The sequence below is a fragment of the Manihot esculenta genome, chromosome 6 (assembly GCF_001659605.2).
Source record: "Manihot esculenta cultivar AM560-2 chromosome 6, M.esculenta_v8, whole genome shotgun sequence".
NCBI classification, from domain to species: Eukaryota; Viridiplantae; Streptophyta; class Magnoliopsida; order Malpighiales; family Euphorbiaceae; genus Manihot; species Manihot esculenta.
In genome coordinates, this window is record NC_035166.2 from 28,655,635 (window position 1) to 28,673,773 (window position 18,139).

The window sequence follows — 18,139 nt, forward strand, 5'->3', positions numbered from 1 at the left end:
GTTCCTCGGGTCCGACCCTACACAGGTGGACTCAAATGAGGGACCAAACATCCATGAACATGACTCTAAGATACTCCCCAAAAACCCCCAAAAACACCTTAAAACAATCATAGAAATCATGCAAAGGAGGGCTGAACATGACACTTTCGGCGGCAGGTTCGGCGGCCGAAAGTCCCTCCAGAGCCGAAAGTCATGCACCTTCGGCGGCCGAAGGTTCCCTCCAGAGACGAAACTCATGCATGTTCGGCGGCACCTTTGGCGGCCGAAAGTCCCTTCCAGGGCCGAAAGTCCACTTTCGAGGGCAGGGTTCGGCAGCCAAAAGTTGGCCTCCACAGGCAGGTTCGGCGGCCGAAAGGGCCTTCGGCTGCCGAACCTGGGTCCTCCCAAAGTGGCAGAACCCAGCCTTTCACATGCATAAACGCCTCCCAACTCAATCAATCATGCATTTTCCTATTCTACAACATGCATACTCAAGCATATAAGCTCCTAGGGGCTTCAAACTATCTTAAACCCCAACTACAATACATCAAACATGCATATTCAACATACATTGCTCAAAACTCAACATAAAAATCCATAAACTTGAAATAACCTAAACATGCATTTCTACCCCAAAGATCTTCATAAAACTTGTTTAAAACATACAAGGAAGGTTGGATCTAAGCTTACCTCTTGAAGATCGAGAGGAAAGACGATCCTAGCTTGGAGATAGGGAGAAATCAACTCTTTGGCCTCCAAGCTTCAAAACTTGCTCTTTTTGTTCAAATATCTTCAAACCAAGTGAAAACTTGTTAAAACTTAAAAGATTGGAGGAAAAACATCAAAAACGAACCATGGGAGAGCAAGAACTCACCGTGGCCGAAAATGGGGAGAAAACTCGCCCGTTTCGACCATGGAGCTCTTATATAGGGACTGCCAGACCACCTTTCGGCAGCCTAAAGTGCCTCCAAAACTCATGCAAGTTCGGCGGCCGAACATGAGGTTCAGCGGCCGAACCTTTGAAACTTTCGGAAGCCTAACTTGCCCCCCCTAAACTATCCAATGTTCGGCGGCCGAACATGGAAATGCCTCCTTGGTCTTTTTCATTCAAAAACTCAATTCTTTTCTTGCTTAAAACTATAAAATACATTAAAACATTTTATGAAAACATGGTTTTTACCCTTCTAGAGGTCTTTGACATCCGAGATTCCATCGGACGGTAGGAATTCCGATACCGGAGTCTAGCCGGGTATTACAGGATGGGTAGAGGGGTTTATAGTGGTGGAGCTGAAGAAGGAATCTGGGCTGGTTTGGGAGCTCGATCTTCCTTAGGAGGATGTGTCTCTGGGTTGCAAAGACTTGCCCCAGTTGAGCCTTACCGATCAGGTTGGGTTCATTCGACTGACTTCTGCAGAAAAGAAGTATGACGTCGAAAAGTATCTGTACGCGTCCAACCTTCGGGATATCAAGGACGCGGGTACTTTATCCCATTTGCCTGTTTTGCTTTGTTTTAATTGATTTTTGCTGAGAATTGCCCTAACTTGTTCAGATTTTGTATTTTTGCAGCTTTCAGCGTGAAGATGGACCAGATAAAGCCTTCCAAGAATTTTACGCTGTCCAGAGATAGCATGAACGCTGCGTTGGACGCCCTCCTGGCGGGGCAATCGGTGGGAGAGGCCACTCAGAGGGTGGCTGAAGGCATATCTTCACGGTCGGCTAGCCGGCCTCCTGTCCCAGTTTCCACCCAAGTTCAAAAGCCGAGCTCCAAGGGTGCTAGATCCTCGAGGCCGTCCAGCCGTAGCAGGTCGAGCTCGGCCCCTCAAGCTGTTCGAGCCCCCAGGTCCCCACGGACTTCCAGGCTGGGCGAGGACGCCGGGTTGACGAGAACGAAGCCTGCCCCGCCCTCTGGTGACGCTTCTAGGGAGAGGCTCGAGGCCTCCATAGCTAAGGCGAGGGTCCCTGCAAGCGGGACTGAAATCGTCCCTGTGGAGAACGTTCAAGGGTCCCCAGTCGAGGATGTTCAGGGGGCTTCTGCCGAGGTCGCCCCAATTGTTGAGGAGAGGGAGCCCGGACCAACCAAGGAGGTTGTCTCTGAGGGCGTTTTGGAGAAGGTTGGGGGCAAGCGTCCTTCCTCTTCTGACGCTCCTGCCCCCGCACCTAAGAAATCCCGGGCCTCCCGTCGTACTGCCCCCGCTCTGCCCCCGCTCGAGAAAAGAAGACTCCGGTGGTGCCCCTGCTTTCTGCCCCGAACAATGACATCCTGAACGCAGAGGACATCACCCATCAGTCCCCAGCGAGCGTGGTAGCCGAAATAATCCGGGAGCGGATGTTTGGTGGGGTCGCGGAGGCCTCGGACCCCCGCCTGTTGGCTCTCACCAGCATCCTGGCCAGCTCTACTCAAGAGCAGGTGGCCTTCCGGGCTCGGTCCAGAGAACAGCTGGGGGATACTGCCAGGGAGATGCTCTTGATGGTAACCTGCACTTATCTTTTCTGTTTTTTATTACTTTTATCTTTTGTTACCTTCTGACTTTATTTATTTTCTCTTTTGCCAGGCAATGGGCATCTTCATGGAGATAGATGCTCGGGATCGCACCCTCAGGGACTCAGTGGACCGCCGTATTGAGGAGGTGCATGTCGAGGAGAACCTGTCGGCATCTAGCGATGCCCGGAGCAATCTCGCGGCTGCCCGAGAGCACTCCCGATCCCTCCAGATAGAGCTGACTTCGGCGATAGAGGCCCTCAAAAGGGCTGATGGGAAGGCAGCTGCAGCTGAGACTAGCCGAAACGAGGCGTTGAAGTAGCTGTCTTCCCTAGAGGGAGCCTGGAGGGAGAGAGACGAGGCTATGAGCCAAATGGAGGAGGTTCAGCGCCAGCATGAGTCCCTGAAGACAGATTTTAATGTCATGCTGGCTCGAAGAGAAGAGGCCCTGGCTCGGGTTGTGGTCCTTGAGCAAGAGCTGGCCAAGCGGGCTGACAGAGAGAGGGACCTGGTCCTGGCAGTAGAAATGACTAAACTTCAAAATCAGAATCTCTGCCAGGAGGTCGAGGCTCTCAAGAAGAGATGTGCGGCCTTGCTTGAGGACGCCAAGCATGCTGAGGATAGAGTTCAGCTAGAGTGCGAGGAGCGCCTCAGGGAGTACAAGGAGTCGACTGAGCTAAAAGGGGAAATCCAGCAGGCCTGTGAAGCTCATCTCAAGAAATATAAGGAGTCTCCTGAATTGAAGGCTGAGATAGTTGAGGCCTGTGAGGGACGACTTGCGGAGTTTAAAGCTTCTGGCGAGATGAAGACCGCCGTTTGGAATAAAAGCTTCCGCATGTTCGTCTCTGGATACAACAGGGGCCTAAGGACATTCAGATATGCTCCCTCCACCCCGTTGGCTGAACTCTGAGCTGCGGAGGAAGACTCTGACGGCGAGGAGGTGCTCTACGGGGAGGATGACAAGCCTTTGCCTAAAGGAGCTCCTCGCGCTGCAGCTGGCCCTTCCGAGGCAGGTACCGAGCCAGGGAATCAAGATGCTGGGCCTCCGGGGCAGGAGATTGTGCCCTTCACGGGTGCTGGGGGGTCTGTGCAGGAGGGTACCAGGCCTCCCCTTGACAGCAATGTAAATAATGTAAACGCAAATGAAGATAGTGTAGACGATGTACCTAGGAGTGTTAGTCCCTTAAGGACTGTTTTCCCTTCAGTAGAGTAGGTTGTAATTGTAACTTTATTTAATGAAATTTGACTTTTACTTCTCTATATTTGAATTGTTTCTATTTTGTTTGCTGTTCAGGCTTTACCGAACTACTTATGCTTTTAGAGTGATGAGCAGGGCTAACTTTTAGCCTTCAGTTCTGTTCTTATAGGGATCGAGGCTGGGGCCTTGTCTGCTCCTGCTTCAGGCTTCCTTTTGGATTGTAAGAGGCGTGTTGCTTCAGTTTGCCCTTGAGCTTCCTGAGTTCGGCCCCTTTCTTGCTTATTTTTTCAGGCTTGTATTTGCGTGTTTCAGGTCGGTATTTTTGGTTTTATGCCGCTTTCGCCTCTTTGATTCTCTATCTGAGCATTTGGTTCGCGGGTGTGTCCCGGTTAGTAGGGTTTTTTGCTCCCTAGTGTTTTCTGGGTTGTATACTCTCGAGCGTTTCGAGGTCGGTATCTTATCAGCCTGTAATCCGAGTTCGGATTTAGACATTTTATTTCTGTTTCAGCACCGTTTTAAGGTCAGCAGGACGCTTTGCCTTCTTTGGCGGTTGTGTGAGATCAGAGCATCTTTTCCTTAGGTCCCGAGCTCCTTTGGGAGGTCAGAGTTTAGTTTTTCGTTGGTGATTCAGGGCCCCATCTTTCGTGTGAGATCGGAGCTGTGTTCTTATGAGTTGTTTTCGCGTGCTGTCACCGCATGCCGTTGCTTGCTGTGAGCATGTGGCGCCGGGAGATCTTGGGGATCCTGGTCTTGCGGCACTGGGAGATCTTGGGAATCCCAGTCTTGTTGTGCCGGGAGATCTTGGGGATCCCAGTCTTGTGCTTTGTTGAGGTCTTATTGTTTCAGTTCGGCTTCTTGAGCTCTTGTGCCTGTTTCATTTTTCTTTTTGTTTCTTTCACGAAAGCAATATGAGTAATAGAAAATGAAGAATTTGGACGATAACAACGTCTTACTTTATTATCATGCTTTAAAATACAGTCAATCTTTTTACATTTGATAATATCTTAGGGGAAGTATCTTTTCAAATGTTGGATATTCCAGGCATGAGGCTCAGGGTTTCCCTGCATGTCCTCGATTCGATATACCCCCGGCTTGACCACTTTTGCTATTCTGAAGGGGCCCTCCCAGGTCGGCGCTAGCTTCCCCACTGCCGCTTTTTTTCCAGTAGCTTCCAGGTTTCTCAGGACCAAATCTCCTACTTTCAAGTTTCGTTCTCTGACCCTTTGATTATAATAACGAGCCGCTCTTTGCTGATAGGCGGCAGTACGGACCTGAGCTTCCTCCCTGACTTCCTCCAGAGCGTCTAAATTACTTCTTAATTTATCATCATTGGTGCTCTCACTATTGAATTAGACTTGATGGGTGGGGACCTGCAGCTCGATTGGAACCACAACTTCAGTTCCAAACGTGAGTGCAAAAGGCGTTTCTTTAGTGGACGCTCTGGGGGTAGTTCGGAGTGCCCATAGGATGCTATTAAGCTCTTCTGCCCAGTTTCCTTTGCCCCATCTAGCCGCTTCTTTAATCCCTAGAGGATGGCTTTGTTAGTGACCTCTGTTTGACCATTGGTCTGAGGATGGGCTACTGAGGAGAATTTGTGCCAGATACCCATGTTCGCTGTAAACGCTCTGAAGACACTGCAGTCAAATTGTTTGCCACTATCTGAGATGAGTATTCTCGGTACCCCGAATCTACAGATGATGTTGCCCCCACACGAAGTCTATCATCTTACGAGCTGTGATCGTGGGGATCACCTCTGCTTCTGGCCATTTTGAGAAGTACTCCACAGCCACCACCACAAATTTCTTCTGCCTCGTGGTCTTGGGAAAGGGTCCCAGGATGTCTATTCCCCACTGCGAGAACGGCCATGGGCTGGATATGCTGGATTGAGGAGTGGCTGGGACATTGATGGCATTAGCGAACCTCTGGCATACATCGCATCTTCGAACGAACTCCTCAGCTTCTTTTTTGACAGTGGGCCAGTAGTATCCCTGCCTGAATATCTCATTTGTCAGCGTTCCTACTCCTTCATGAGCTCCGCACATTCCCCTGTGTATTTCTTCCATCACCTTTATTGCCTCCTCCGGGCTCACACAGCGGAGCCACGAGCTGAATTTTCCCCTTCTGTACAAAGTCCCCCTTACTGCTTGATAATTGGCAGCTCGGGCCGCTATTTTCTTTGCTTCATCCTTATCTTCGGGTAACTTTCCCTTCTCCAAGTATTCCAGGTACGGGGTCATCCAGTTTTGGCTTTGCTCTACTTGCAGTACAATGGCTGTTTTATTAAAAGCTGGTGTGCTGATATGCTGTATGTACACTTCGTCTGGGAGTTGCTCCAGCTCTTCCTTGGATAATCTGCTGAGCAAGTCTGCCTCCTCATTTTCCTCCCGAGCTATTCTTTGATACCTAACTGTGATCCCCCGACCCTTGAGTTCGGCTTCTATAGCCTTTACCTTCGCTAGGTAGTTTTGCATGGTATGGTCTCTGGTCTGATATGCCCCTGTTACCTGGTTGATCACTAGTTGGGAGTCACTGTTTATCTCAAGATCGGTCGCCCCTACTTCCATTGCCACCAGCATTCCGTTTATTAGGGCCTCATATTCTGCCACATTATTGGAGGCCTTGAATTCTAGGCGCAGGGCGTAACAGACTTTGAAACCCTCAGGTCCTTCTAGCTTTATTCCTACACCGCTGCCCCCAGTGCTGGATGCCCCATCTACATATAACTTCCAACTAAACTCTTGAGGACTGTCCTTCTCTTTCATTCCCTAACCCTTCCAAAGATGACTCGCCCCATTCCATTCGTTCTTCATTGAACGAGCACTCTGCTATGAAATCAGCAAGGGCTTGAGACTTTATGGTGGTTTGAGGTCAGTACTCTAGACAGTAAGGGCTAATCTCAACAGACCAGGCCAACATCCGACCTGAGGTTTCTGGCTTGCGGAGAATCTTCTTCAGCGGCTGGTCTGTCATTACTACCCCCTGGTGGCTTTCCAGATAGATCCTGAACTTCCGGACTGCTAGCAACAGAGCATACGCCATCTTTTCGATGTTCAGATATCTGACCTCGGCATCTTTAAGCACCTTGCTAAATCTTCTTCAGCGGCTGGTCTGTCATTACTACCCCCTGGTGGCTTTCCAGATAGATCCTGAACTTCCGGACTGCTAGCAACAGAGCATACGCCATCTTTTCGATGTTCAGATATCTGACCTCGGCATCTTTAAGCACCTTGCTAACGTAAAACACTGGCTTCTGCTCTCCTCCCCCTACTCTCACCAATACTGCACTGACTGCTTGCTCTGAGGCTGCCAAATAAATCAGGAGCTCTTCTCCTTCTTGTGGGCTGCTGAGTATATGAGGCGAGCTGAGATAGCTTTTGAGCTCTTTGAAAGCTTCTCGGCAATCCTCAGTCCATTCGAAGTTCGGCACTTTCCTCAACTTCTTAAAGAATGGCAGGCATCTCTCTGCCGACTTCGACATGAAGCGATTGAGCTCCACCACTCTCCCAGTAAGTCTCTGGACGTCCTTTACGCAGGTCGGCTCAGGCATGTTCAAGATGGCTTCCACTTTCTCAGGATTGGGCTCAATGCCTTTCCCACTCACCATGTATCTCAGGAATTTTCCTCCTCGGATAAAGAAGGCACACTTCGCCGAGTTCAGCCTCATTTTGTATTGTTCTAGCACCTCGAATACCTCCTTCAAATCTACCAGATGTTGCTGAAAAGTTGAGCTCTTCACCACCATATCATCCACATATACTTCGACATTCCTGCCGATCTGATTTTTAAAAATTTTGTTCATCAGTCTTTGGTATGTTGCCCCGGCGTTCTTTAGCCCGAAAGGCATGGCTTTATAACAGTAGGTTCCATCTTCCGTTATGAACGAGGTTTTTTCTTCATCCGACCTGTCCATTGAAATTTGGTGATAACCAGACATAGCATCCAAAGACGATATGTAATCAAATCCGGCCGTAGAATCGACCATTTTATTAATATCAGGGAGGGGGTAACAATCTTTAGGACATGCTTGATTGAAGTCAGTAAAATCTATACACATCCTATATTTGCCATTGGCTTTTTTGACTAATACAGAATTTGCTAGCCACTGCGGGTACATGACCTCTCTGATGAATCCCGCCTCTTCTAGTTTTTGTACCTCCTCCCTGGTGGCCTGTTGCTTTTTCCTTCCTACCACCCTCTTCTTCTGCTTCACCGGCCTGGCTTCCGGGAGGACATTCAGCTTATGGGTCATCACTCTGGGGTCAATCCCAGGCATGTCAGAAGGCTTCCAGGTGAAGCTAGATGCGTGATCTCGTATCAGGGCCATAACTTCGGCTTTCTGCTCTTCAGTGAGACCGGCATTAAAGCTGAAGACCTTATATGTTTCTGCTTCTGATAGAGGAAATGTCTCCAGCTCTCCGACCGGCTCTGTTCTGGCTTTTTTTTTTCTCATCTCGGACCTCCAGAACCTCCGAGTCAAGCGGCTCCCTTGTGGGGCTTGGCTCTGATACCGTGGCCAGGTACACTGCCCTTGCCTCTTCCTGGCTTCCTCTGACTACTTCCATCCCTGCTTCTATTGGGAATTTCATGGCCAGATACCTGATGCTAGTTACGGCCTCAAAATCAAATAGCACAGGTCTTCCCAATATCGCGTTGTAACTCAGGGGGAGTTTGACAACCAGAAATACTGCATAGTGAGTGCGAGTCCTGGGTGCTTCTCCCAGAGTGAGAGCTAATTTTACTTTTCCCTCCATAGGGACTAGGACTCCTCCGATCCCTTTAACCGGGGCCTGGTCCCAAACCAATTGCTCCTCAGGGATTCCCATCTGCTGGAATACCCTGTATAGCAGCAAATTCACTTTACTCCCGTCATCCACCAAGATCTTCTTAACCCAGTAGTTGTGGATGACGGCTTCAATAACCAAGGCGTCGTCATGAGGCATTTGAACACCCTGGGCATCCTCCAGAGAGAAAGTGATGGTCATTGGAGAGTGCTTAACTACCTGCATGATTTCAGCGCTGCTGCTTCCCCCTTCTCTACTCCTCTTCTTTCCCCTCTGGCTCATCCGACCTCCGGTTCCCCCGACAATCATGTTGATGGTCCCACTGGACCCATCATTTACCGGTCCCGCTTCCGTCCTCCTGGGTGTTTGTGCTACTGAGTTTGGCTGAGGCCTTGGTCCCTCCGGCTTCTTCACAAAGTTCCTGAGGTGTCCCCTCCTTATCAGCCTTTCTATCTCCGTAATCAATTGGTAGCAGTTGTTAGTGTCATGGCCGTGTGTACGATGAAACTGACAGTATTTGTCAGGATCTCGCTGATTTGCTTCCGCCCTCATAGGCCTGGGCCATTAAAGGAACTCCTGGTTCTGCACTGCCATGAGCACCTCGGCTCTGGAGGCATTAAGCGGGGTCAGGTTCTCCGGAATACGCGGAGGGAACGGCTTTTGTTCTGGAACTCGGGGGGGGGGGGGGAAGGGTCTCTGGTCTCTCCGATCCCATGGCTACCTGTAGGGTTCAGGCTTCCTACTCTGTTTCTTCTCGTGCCTTTCCGACCTCCTTTCTTCGGGGGCCTTTCCTTTGTCTTCTGCCCCTTTGGCAAACCTACTTGTCACTAAGGCATCATCTTGCCTTATGTACTTTTCTGCCCTCTTCATCAGCTCTGCCAACGTAGTGGGGGGCTTTCTACTCAACGAGCCAAAAAACTCGGGGGAGGTCGTCCCCTTCTGCATGGCCTCCACTGCGCGGCCTTCATCCAGTTCGGGGATCTGCAGGGCCTCCGTGTTGAAACGGGCAACATACTCCCTCAGTGATTCATCTTTTTTCTGCCTGACCGTCTCCAAGTAGCTGGTCTTTCTATCTGCTGGCACTCCGGCTATGAACCGGCTATGAACCGGCTGATGAAGGCATTGGCTAGGTCTCCGAAACTTCTGATGCTCCCAGCCTCCAGGCTATTAAACCACGCCCGTGCCGGCCCTGTTAGCGTCGTCGGGAATACCTTACACATCAAGGCATCCGATAGGGTCTGCAACTCCATGAAAGTCTTATAGTTCAAGACGTGCTCTCTGGGGTTTCCGGCTCCATCGTATGCGGTCATGGGCGGCATCATGAACTTCTTGGGGATGGTCTCCTGCTGCACCCACTTCGAGAAGGGTGAAGAGATGGGCAGGAGAGTCTGATTTTGATTCTTGGTCCCCAACTCAGCCAAAAGCTGCTCTCATCTTCTGCAGCTTTTGGTCCATGCTCTCTTCCTCCTATCTGGGCCTTTTCTCCAGGCGACATTCCTCCTCCCAGGCCTCACTTCCCGTTCTTCTGGTTGTTCCGGCAGAATAACTGTCGGCCTCGTCATTTTCTATCAGCTCCCTTACCCTCCTTCCATGAACCCTGGCCTCTGGTTCCTCTCCTCCCCCGGTTCCTCGCCCCCTTTCTCCAGTTTCTCTGCTGATAGTTTGGGGATGGTTGAAGGTAGGCTGTGGTTCGTTGGTCCGGGGTTCTTCTACCACCGGCAACACATTCACTGGGGTACTGAGGCCCATCTGTTGCATCATCTGCCCCAGCCAATGGGCAGTGTTTTGTAACTGGAGGGCCATGGCTTGGAGGTCTTAGTTAGATAAGGTAGCTTCCGGCATATTCCCTGCCAAGCTTGGCGAGGGGTTGAAAGGGATTAGTGGTTGGTTGTTTGGAGTTGTGGGACTGGAAAAGGAAAACTGCTGCCCCTCTTGAGCATAGCTTAGGTCGTTGGGAGTGTTAATGGTGTTGTTCTCATTATGGTTAGCCATTGTGGATCTCAGTGGGTATTGTAAGAGTGGAACTCCGGTGATGAGAAGATCTCCTTCGTTCCCACAGACGGCGCCAATTGATGATCTGAGATCCAGAAAATAGAGTTTTACAAGGGTTCTGTAAACTTGGGAATCACTTAGTCTGAAAGGAGAGTGATCCTCCCCTTTTATTCTTTTCCTTTGTCTGTCAGTGACGTGTAACGGTCTCGCTTCCATTGGGCCACCTGTCCTTGCCATACTGATACGATCGTACGAGGGTATCAGGTCTCTGTTTCATGCGTAACGGCCATTTAATTCTCCTCTGGCACACATGCGGATGGACCCACCAGTCGAATGGGCTGGCCATTTTCCTTCTCCCGGGTTGAGCTGGAAGGTGAAATTGAGATTGGGCCTAGAGGAGGTCTGATTAGTGGACCAAAAGGGTTGGCCCGAACTGATTGGGAAATGTAGGTTGAGCCCGGTCCTAAGGTTGAGCGGGATGGATCTGACTCATGTAGGAGACTTAGAAGCCTTTGGATCATGAGCTGTCATCATGGGTCTGGCCTTAGACCGAGGTAGTGAAATCCAGCGGTCATCAATAAATTAATTTAAATAATTATACATGTATAAAATTAAAATATTAAATATATGAAACTAAACATAAGTGAATAAAATAATTTTTTGATAAAACATAGTTTTTTGTCTTTTTCTTTTCATAAATGATAAAATAAAATTTATTGGATAAAACATTTTTCCTTTTTAGATAAGACACTTCTTATTACTTTTTCTTTTATTCATTAATTTGCCTATAAAGTATAAAAATGTCAAAATCGTGCATACTTTATGTATATTTGACATTTACAGTTTAAAAATTTATATATATTTAGTCAATTATGAAATTCTAATATTTCATTTTTTTTATCCTTTTAGAATTTCTACCTTGCTTTTTGTAATTTTCGTTATTTTTTATTCATAAAATTAAAAAATATTCAAATTTATATCAAAGTTAATATTATTTAATTTTTTAGTCGTTTGTAAGTTTTACAATTTCTCCTCTCTAGTTGTAATTTCTTTAATTTGTTTTTTATTTATAAAGGTACAAATATTCAATATTTACATAAAAAATAATATTATTTAAAAATTTCATAATTCAAATAAAATCTAATTAGATTATAAATATAAAACAATTTTTTAATTTTTCTTTTCGTAAATGAATAAAAATAAAATTTATTACTTAAAAATTTTAATAATTCAAATAAAATATAAATAGATTATAAATTGAATATACAACATTTTTTCTATTTTTCTTTTCGTAAATGAATAAAATAAAATGTCTTAGTTATAACTGTTTTTTTACATTTTTTCTCATTTGTTACTGTATTTGTAAATTATAAAAATATTAATTTATAATATATTTATTTCGATTTTTATCTATTTAAAAAAATTATATCCATAATTATTTTCTAATTTTGAAATTATAATTTTTCATTTTTTAAGTTTTTATTTGTTTTTTATCTTTTTAGAATTTTTTTTATCTTTTTATAATTTTCTTCATTTGTTCTTTTTATTTATGAAATTAAAAGTAGTCAATATTTATATAAAAAAATAATATTACTTCAAATTTTTCATAATTAAAATAAATAGATTACGGTTAAATCACCAATCTAATATCAACAATATTATTTCATTATATTACCGGAATCCATTAAATTTCCTTTATTCATTTGAATCACGATCGGTTTCATATTATTTTTTCTCACTCTCAAAATGGCCGGTAGTTCTTATCGTTTTCTCTTTCCCTAAAAACAGAGAAAACACGCTCCCGATAGGCAACGAAACAGATCTCAATAATTTAAATAGTAAATAGATATTTTAGTATATCCAAAGGCTGGGGATGAAGCTCCTGTAGACAACTCAAGGGCCCAAACAGAAGCGGTCCAAATGAAGGATTGAATCTAAAAATGAATCGGACGAGACTCTGAAAGGAGTGGATAGAAGTTATTACAGGACATGTAAAGATATCAAAAGAAACAAGAAGAGAATTTCAGTTTAGATAGTGTCTCGCTTATTCCAGAAGAAATATTAGGAGAAACTTTTCCTACCAAATTCAAGCTACCCAACTTATACAAGTACGATAGAACAATAGACCTCAGAAGCCATCTAACCATTTTTAGGATGATCATGCAGTTTTATGATGTTAATGATTTTGCGTTATGTCTAGTGTTTCAGTCAATACTTACAGATTTGACTCATAAATAGTATCAGCACTTAAATCCAAGTTTAATTCAAAACTTTACACAGTTTGCTATTGATGACCGCTGGGTTTCACCACCCCGTTACGAGACCGAGCCTATGATGACAACACTAATCCGAGGGTCACTAAACCTCTTAAATGGACCGGCCCAGACCATTTGGCCTTAAGACCGAACCTCCCCTAAGCCTCAGTCTCTTCAACTCCAGCCCGGTCATGAGGAGGAAGAATAACCAGCCCATTCACCTAACAGGTCTGTCCGCATACGTACCAGGAGAGAATTAAATGGATGTTCAGCATGGAAAACGTCTGACATTTTAGTACGTACATATCCGTATGGCAAAGACAGGTGACCCAATAATGACAAGGTCTTTAGACGTACTAGCAGATAAAAGAAAAGAATAAAATGAGGAGAACACCCTCTCCTCATGACGAGTTTACTCAACCATTGTAAAATCTTATTTTTTGGATCTCAGATTATCAGCTATGATATTTAAATTCAGATTTATTACATGCATATTTCCTCAAAAACTTTACACAATTTGCTATATAAACATGCATTTATAAGATTCTTTAATTTTATATTACATTTCTAAAAAAATTAATTAAATATATAATAAATAAATTTTATAAATTAATTTAAATAATTATACGTGTATAAAATTAAAATATTAAATATATGAAACTAAACATAAGTGAATAAAATAATTTTTTGATAAAACATAGTTTTTTGTCTTTTTCTTTTCATAAATGATAAAATAAAATTTATTAGATAAAACATTTTTCCTTTTTAGATAAGACACTTCTTATTACTTTTTCTTTTATTCATTAATTTGCTTATAAATTATAAAAATGTCAAAATCGTGCATACTTTATGTATATTTGACATTTACAGTTTAAAAATTTATATATATATTTAGTCAATTATGAAATTCTAATATTTCATTTTTTTTTATCCTTTTAGAATTTCCACCTTGCTTTTTATAATTTTCGTCATTTTTTATCCATAAAATTAAAAAATATTCAAATTTATATCAAAGTTAATATTATTTAATTTTTTAATCGTTTGTAAGTTTTACAATTTCTCCTCTCTAGTTGTAATTTCTTTAATTTGTTTTTTATTTATAAAGGTACAAATATTCAATATTTACATAAAAAATAATATTATTTAAAAATTTCATAATTCAAATAAAATCTAATTAGATTATAAATATAAAACAATTTTTTTATTTTTCTTTTCGTAAATGAATAAAAATAAAATTTATTACTTAAAAATTTTAATAATTCAAATAAAATATAAATAGATTATAAATTGAATATACAACATTTTTTCTATTTTTCTTTTCGTAAATGAATAAAATAAAATGTCTTAGTTATAACTGTTTTTTTACATTTTTTCTCATTTGTTACTGTATTTGTAAATTATAAAAATATTAATTTATAATATATTTATTTCGATTTTTATCTATTTAAAAAAATTATATCCATAATTATTTTTTAATTTTGAAATTATAATTTTTCATTTTTTAAGTTTTTATTTGTTTTTTTATCTTTTTAGAATTTTTTATCTTTTTATAATTTTCTTCATTTGTTCTTTTTATTTATGAAAATAAAAGTATTCAATATTTATATGAAAAGATAACATTATTTCAAATTTTTCATAATTAAAGTAAAATCTTATTCGATTATAAAATCAATATTAAAACACTTTTTTCATCCTTTTCTTTTCATAAATGAATAAAATAATTTTTTAAATAACACACTTTTTTATTTTTTTCTTTCCATTTATTACTTTATTTTTATTCATATATAAATATGAATATGATTAATATATATACCCATGGATTTTTAATATACATTTGGAGGAATGAAATGATCAGAATTTGGGTGGTTAAAATTAATTAAGAATTTAATTTGGATATTTAATAACATTGTTTAGGTTATAAATTGAAAAGAAAATATTTAAATTGAGCAATATATATATCATTATCGGTTGATGATGATAAGTAATTTAAAGCTCAACATTTATTCAACATAAACTTAAGGATAACAGCAGTAGTAAACTCTATGCGTGCATGGCTTAATACATTGGTGGTGGAGCTTTTTCTCATAATTAATTGGAAACCATGACAAAAGTATCACTTCTAATGAAGTGGCAAACAGTTCCTTCACCTGGCTTCATGTTCAGAACCAAAAAGGCCAAGTGTCCTGGATTCCAAGCTGAGGTATTTGTGTGGCAAACTGCGACTGCTTTAGCTTTTGTGCCGTCAGCTCCTACCACTTGAGCTGTGTAAACCTTAGTGCCGTTGAGTGCATGGCAATAATACACAGCATATGGGTATTTTTGCTTGTGGCACACCACATGGTTTTCTCCTATAAATTTTACTTCTTTGATAGTATACTCTTGCTCCCTTTTAGGCTTATCTATCTCGTTCATAAGGACTTGAGCTTTGTTTCCAACATATTTCACACTGAAATCAACTAAGGACTCTAAAGAGGTGGGGCAAAATCTATCTTCTCCTTTAATTTCCCGGTGACTCACAGTCTTTCTACAGTTTGCTCATTTTACCTTGACGTGATTCAGAATTTACCGAAAAGTGCTTCATAATTTCTGCTAACTTATTAGTTGAAAAGGGCAAAGAGTTAGCTACTTGTCGAGGCAAAATTCTAGCTTTATTTGCTGATTTAGTTATATGGAGCCTCATATTTTTACCTGCATGGAGATCATTAGGCAAGAAAAACACCGTTGAGTTAGGAAGAGCATGTTTGTTGAATTTAAGCTCATAACGCTTTCCATACTTCTCTCTTCTATCAGTAGAATCTTCTGCAAAAGCTTGCTCATAGCGTATTCCATACTGTTTTCGTTTATCAGTAGTATCTTCTACAAAAGATTGCTCATAGCGCTTTCCGTACTTCTCTCTTCTATCGGTGGTATCTTCTGCAAAAGCTTGCTCATAGCGTTTTCCATACTTTTCTCGTCTATCAGTAGTATCTTCTACAAAAGGTTGCTCATAACGCTTTCCATACTTCTCTCTTCTATCGATAGTATCCTCTGCAAAAGCTTGTTCATAGCGTTGTCTGTACCTCTGTGTTCTATCAGCAGTATCTTCATAGAGCTTTCCGTATTTCTCTGTTCTATCAACGACATCTTCATACCGCTTTCCGTACTTTTCTGTTCTATCAGCAGCATCTTCATACCGCTTTCCGTACTTCTCTGTTCTATCAGCAGCATTTTCATACCGCTTTCCGTACTTCTCGGTTCTATCAGCAACATCTTCATACCGCTTTCCGTACTTCTCTGTTCTATCAGCAGCATCTTCATACCTCTTCCCGTACTTCTCTGTTCTATCAGCAGTATCTTCATAGCACTTTCCGTATTTCTCTATTCTATCAGCAGCATCTTCATACCGCTTTCCGTACTTCTCTGTTCTATCAGCAATATCTTCGTAGCGCTTTCCGTATTTCTCTATTCTATCAGCAGCATCTTCGTACCGCTTCCCGTACTTCTTTGTTCTATCAGCAGCATCTTCATACCGCTTTTCGTACTTCTCTGTTCTATCAGCAGCATCTTCATACCTCTTCCCGTACTTCTCTGTTCTATCAGCAACATCTTCATACCGCTTTCCATACTTCTCTATTCTATCAGCAGTATCTTCGTAAAGCTTTTCGTACTTTTCTATTCTATCAGCAGTTTTTTCTGCAAAAGCTTGTTCATAGCGCTTTCCATACTTCTCTCTTCTATCAGCAATATCTTCTGCAGTGACTTGTTCAAATGTTTTCTGATATCTCTTGCCATATTTCTCTCTTTTATCTTCTACTGGAAGATCGACGTTAAATTTCATATTCCAAAAGATATATTTATCTCCCACATCTATTTTGAGTTACAAAACAAAACGATAGAAAAAATAAGATATCTTAATAATTAAAAGATTTTTAAGATATTATTCCCATCTTAAAGCATAATTTAATTTAATCATTTGAAACACAGTAAAAAAAACCTCTCGAATATCTAATTAATAAAAGGTCCTCAATACACAAAATGGGTTAAAAGGTTTCAAAATACATAAATTACCATTGACACATCTGAAAATATGCTCAAACAATTAAGATGTCGAGTATATGCAATATGTGGTCATTAACTATATTTATATTACTACAAAGTTCACGGTGAAAATGGAATTTAAATTAATTATTTAATTATTTATAATTAAACATCACACGCTATTATATTTTAAAATTTAAATAGCAATATACTAATATTTTAATAACATTTATAAAATTATTAACTTAATATCATTAAGGTGGTAATTTCACATCACTTTTAAAATTATTATAAGAGTATTTACTTTTTGATTATATATAATTATATATTTTAAAAAATTTTATTATATATTAAATAAAATTATAATTTTAATAATATTTTTTATCTATTATAAAAATGTAAATAAATTAATGCCTTATACTCAGTAGTAATAGAGTTTTTTTTTTTTTTTGAAAGAAAGAAATAGAGTTAAATATAATAAATTTCAGACTGATTATTATTAATTTATTATTATAATTAAAGTATATAATTAATAATTTCTAATAATTTTTTTAAATCTATTTTTATAATAATAACATCATTATTAAACACTTACTAAATTCTCATAATTCATTTCATAAACTTCAACATAATAATATACAGATTTTTAAAAATTATAAAACTTAATCTTAAATAAATCCCCTTTCTTTCTTGTCATCTTTTATTGTTCTTATCTTATTTTAAAATAATATTTCCTTTTTTCTCTTTTCTTAAAAATTACATTTATTTTTGTATAAATCAATAACGAAAGAATATATATTTTTAAATAACGACTCAGAAAATTTAAATATGATATAAAATAAAAATTCTTCATATACCTTATATTTGAGCATAAAAAAATAAGTAATTTCATACTATAAATTAATTTAATAATAAAAATTTAAAAAAATTATAATTAATATCAAAATAAATCACGTACGTTGAATAAGATTCAAAAGATCTTGTGGAATTGGAGTATTTGGTAACTTGGAATGCCAATATACTTCGGCAAGCACACAGACATCACTTCTTTCAACCGTCGTTGTCACCGGCACTATCTGCTATAAAAATATATATATATATAATTAAATTTATATATTAATATTTTTATCAATAAATCAAAAAAATAAATAAAATGGATAAAAAAGAAATCAAAGACATTTTGCATAAAACTTTCTAAATGAAGGAGCCGGAAACCATAGATTATTGTAATGTTTGCTTACGAAAAGTAAAGCAAAGATGGGAAGAAGATGAAACTCCATGGAAGCCATCAAACACAAGCTAGATTTTTTGATACGCAATAGCTTGGAGGCTCACCGCTATTTATGGAGGTTCGTATCCATAATATGCCAAAATAATATTTCAAATTTTTTAAAAAATTAAGAATACTATTTTCCTCCGTTTAAATAAAAACCACAAC

General features: G+C 40.6%; 1 pseudogene; it reads right to left on the bottom strand.

Annotated features, from left to right (window-relative positions):
- Nucleotides 1-14,664: 14,664 nt before the first annotated feature.
- Nucleotides 14,665-17,774, bottom strand: LOC110616495 (annotated as a pseudogene).
- Nucleotides 17,775-18,139: the final 365 nt, after the last annotated feature.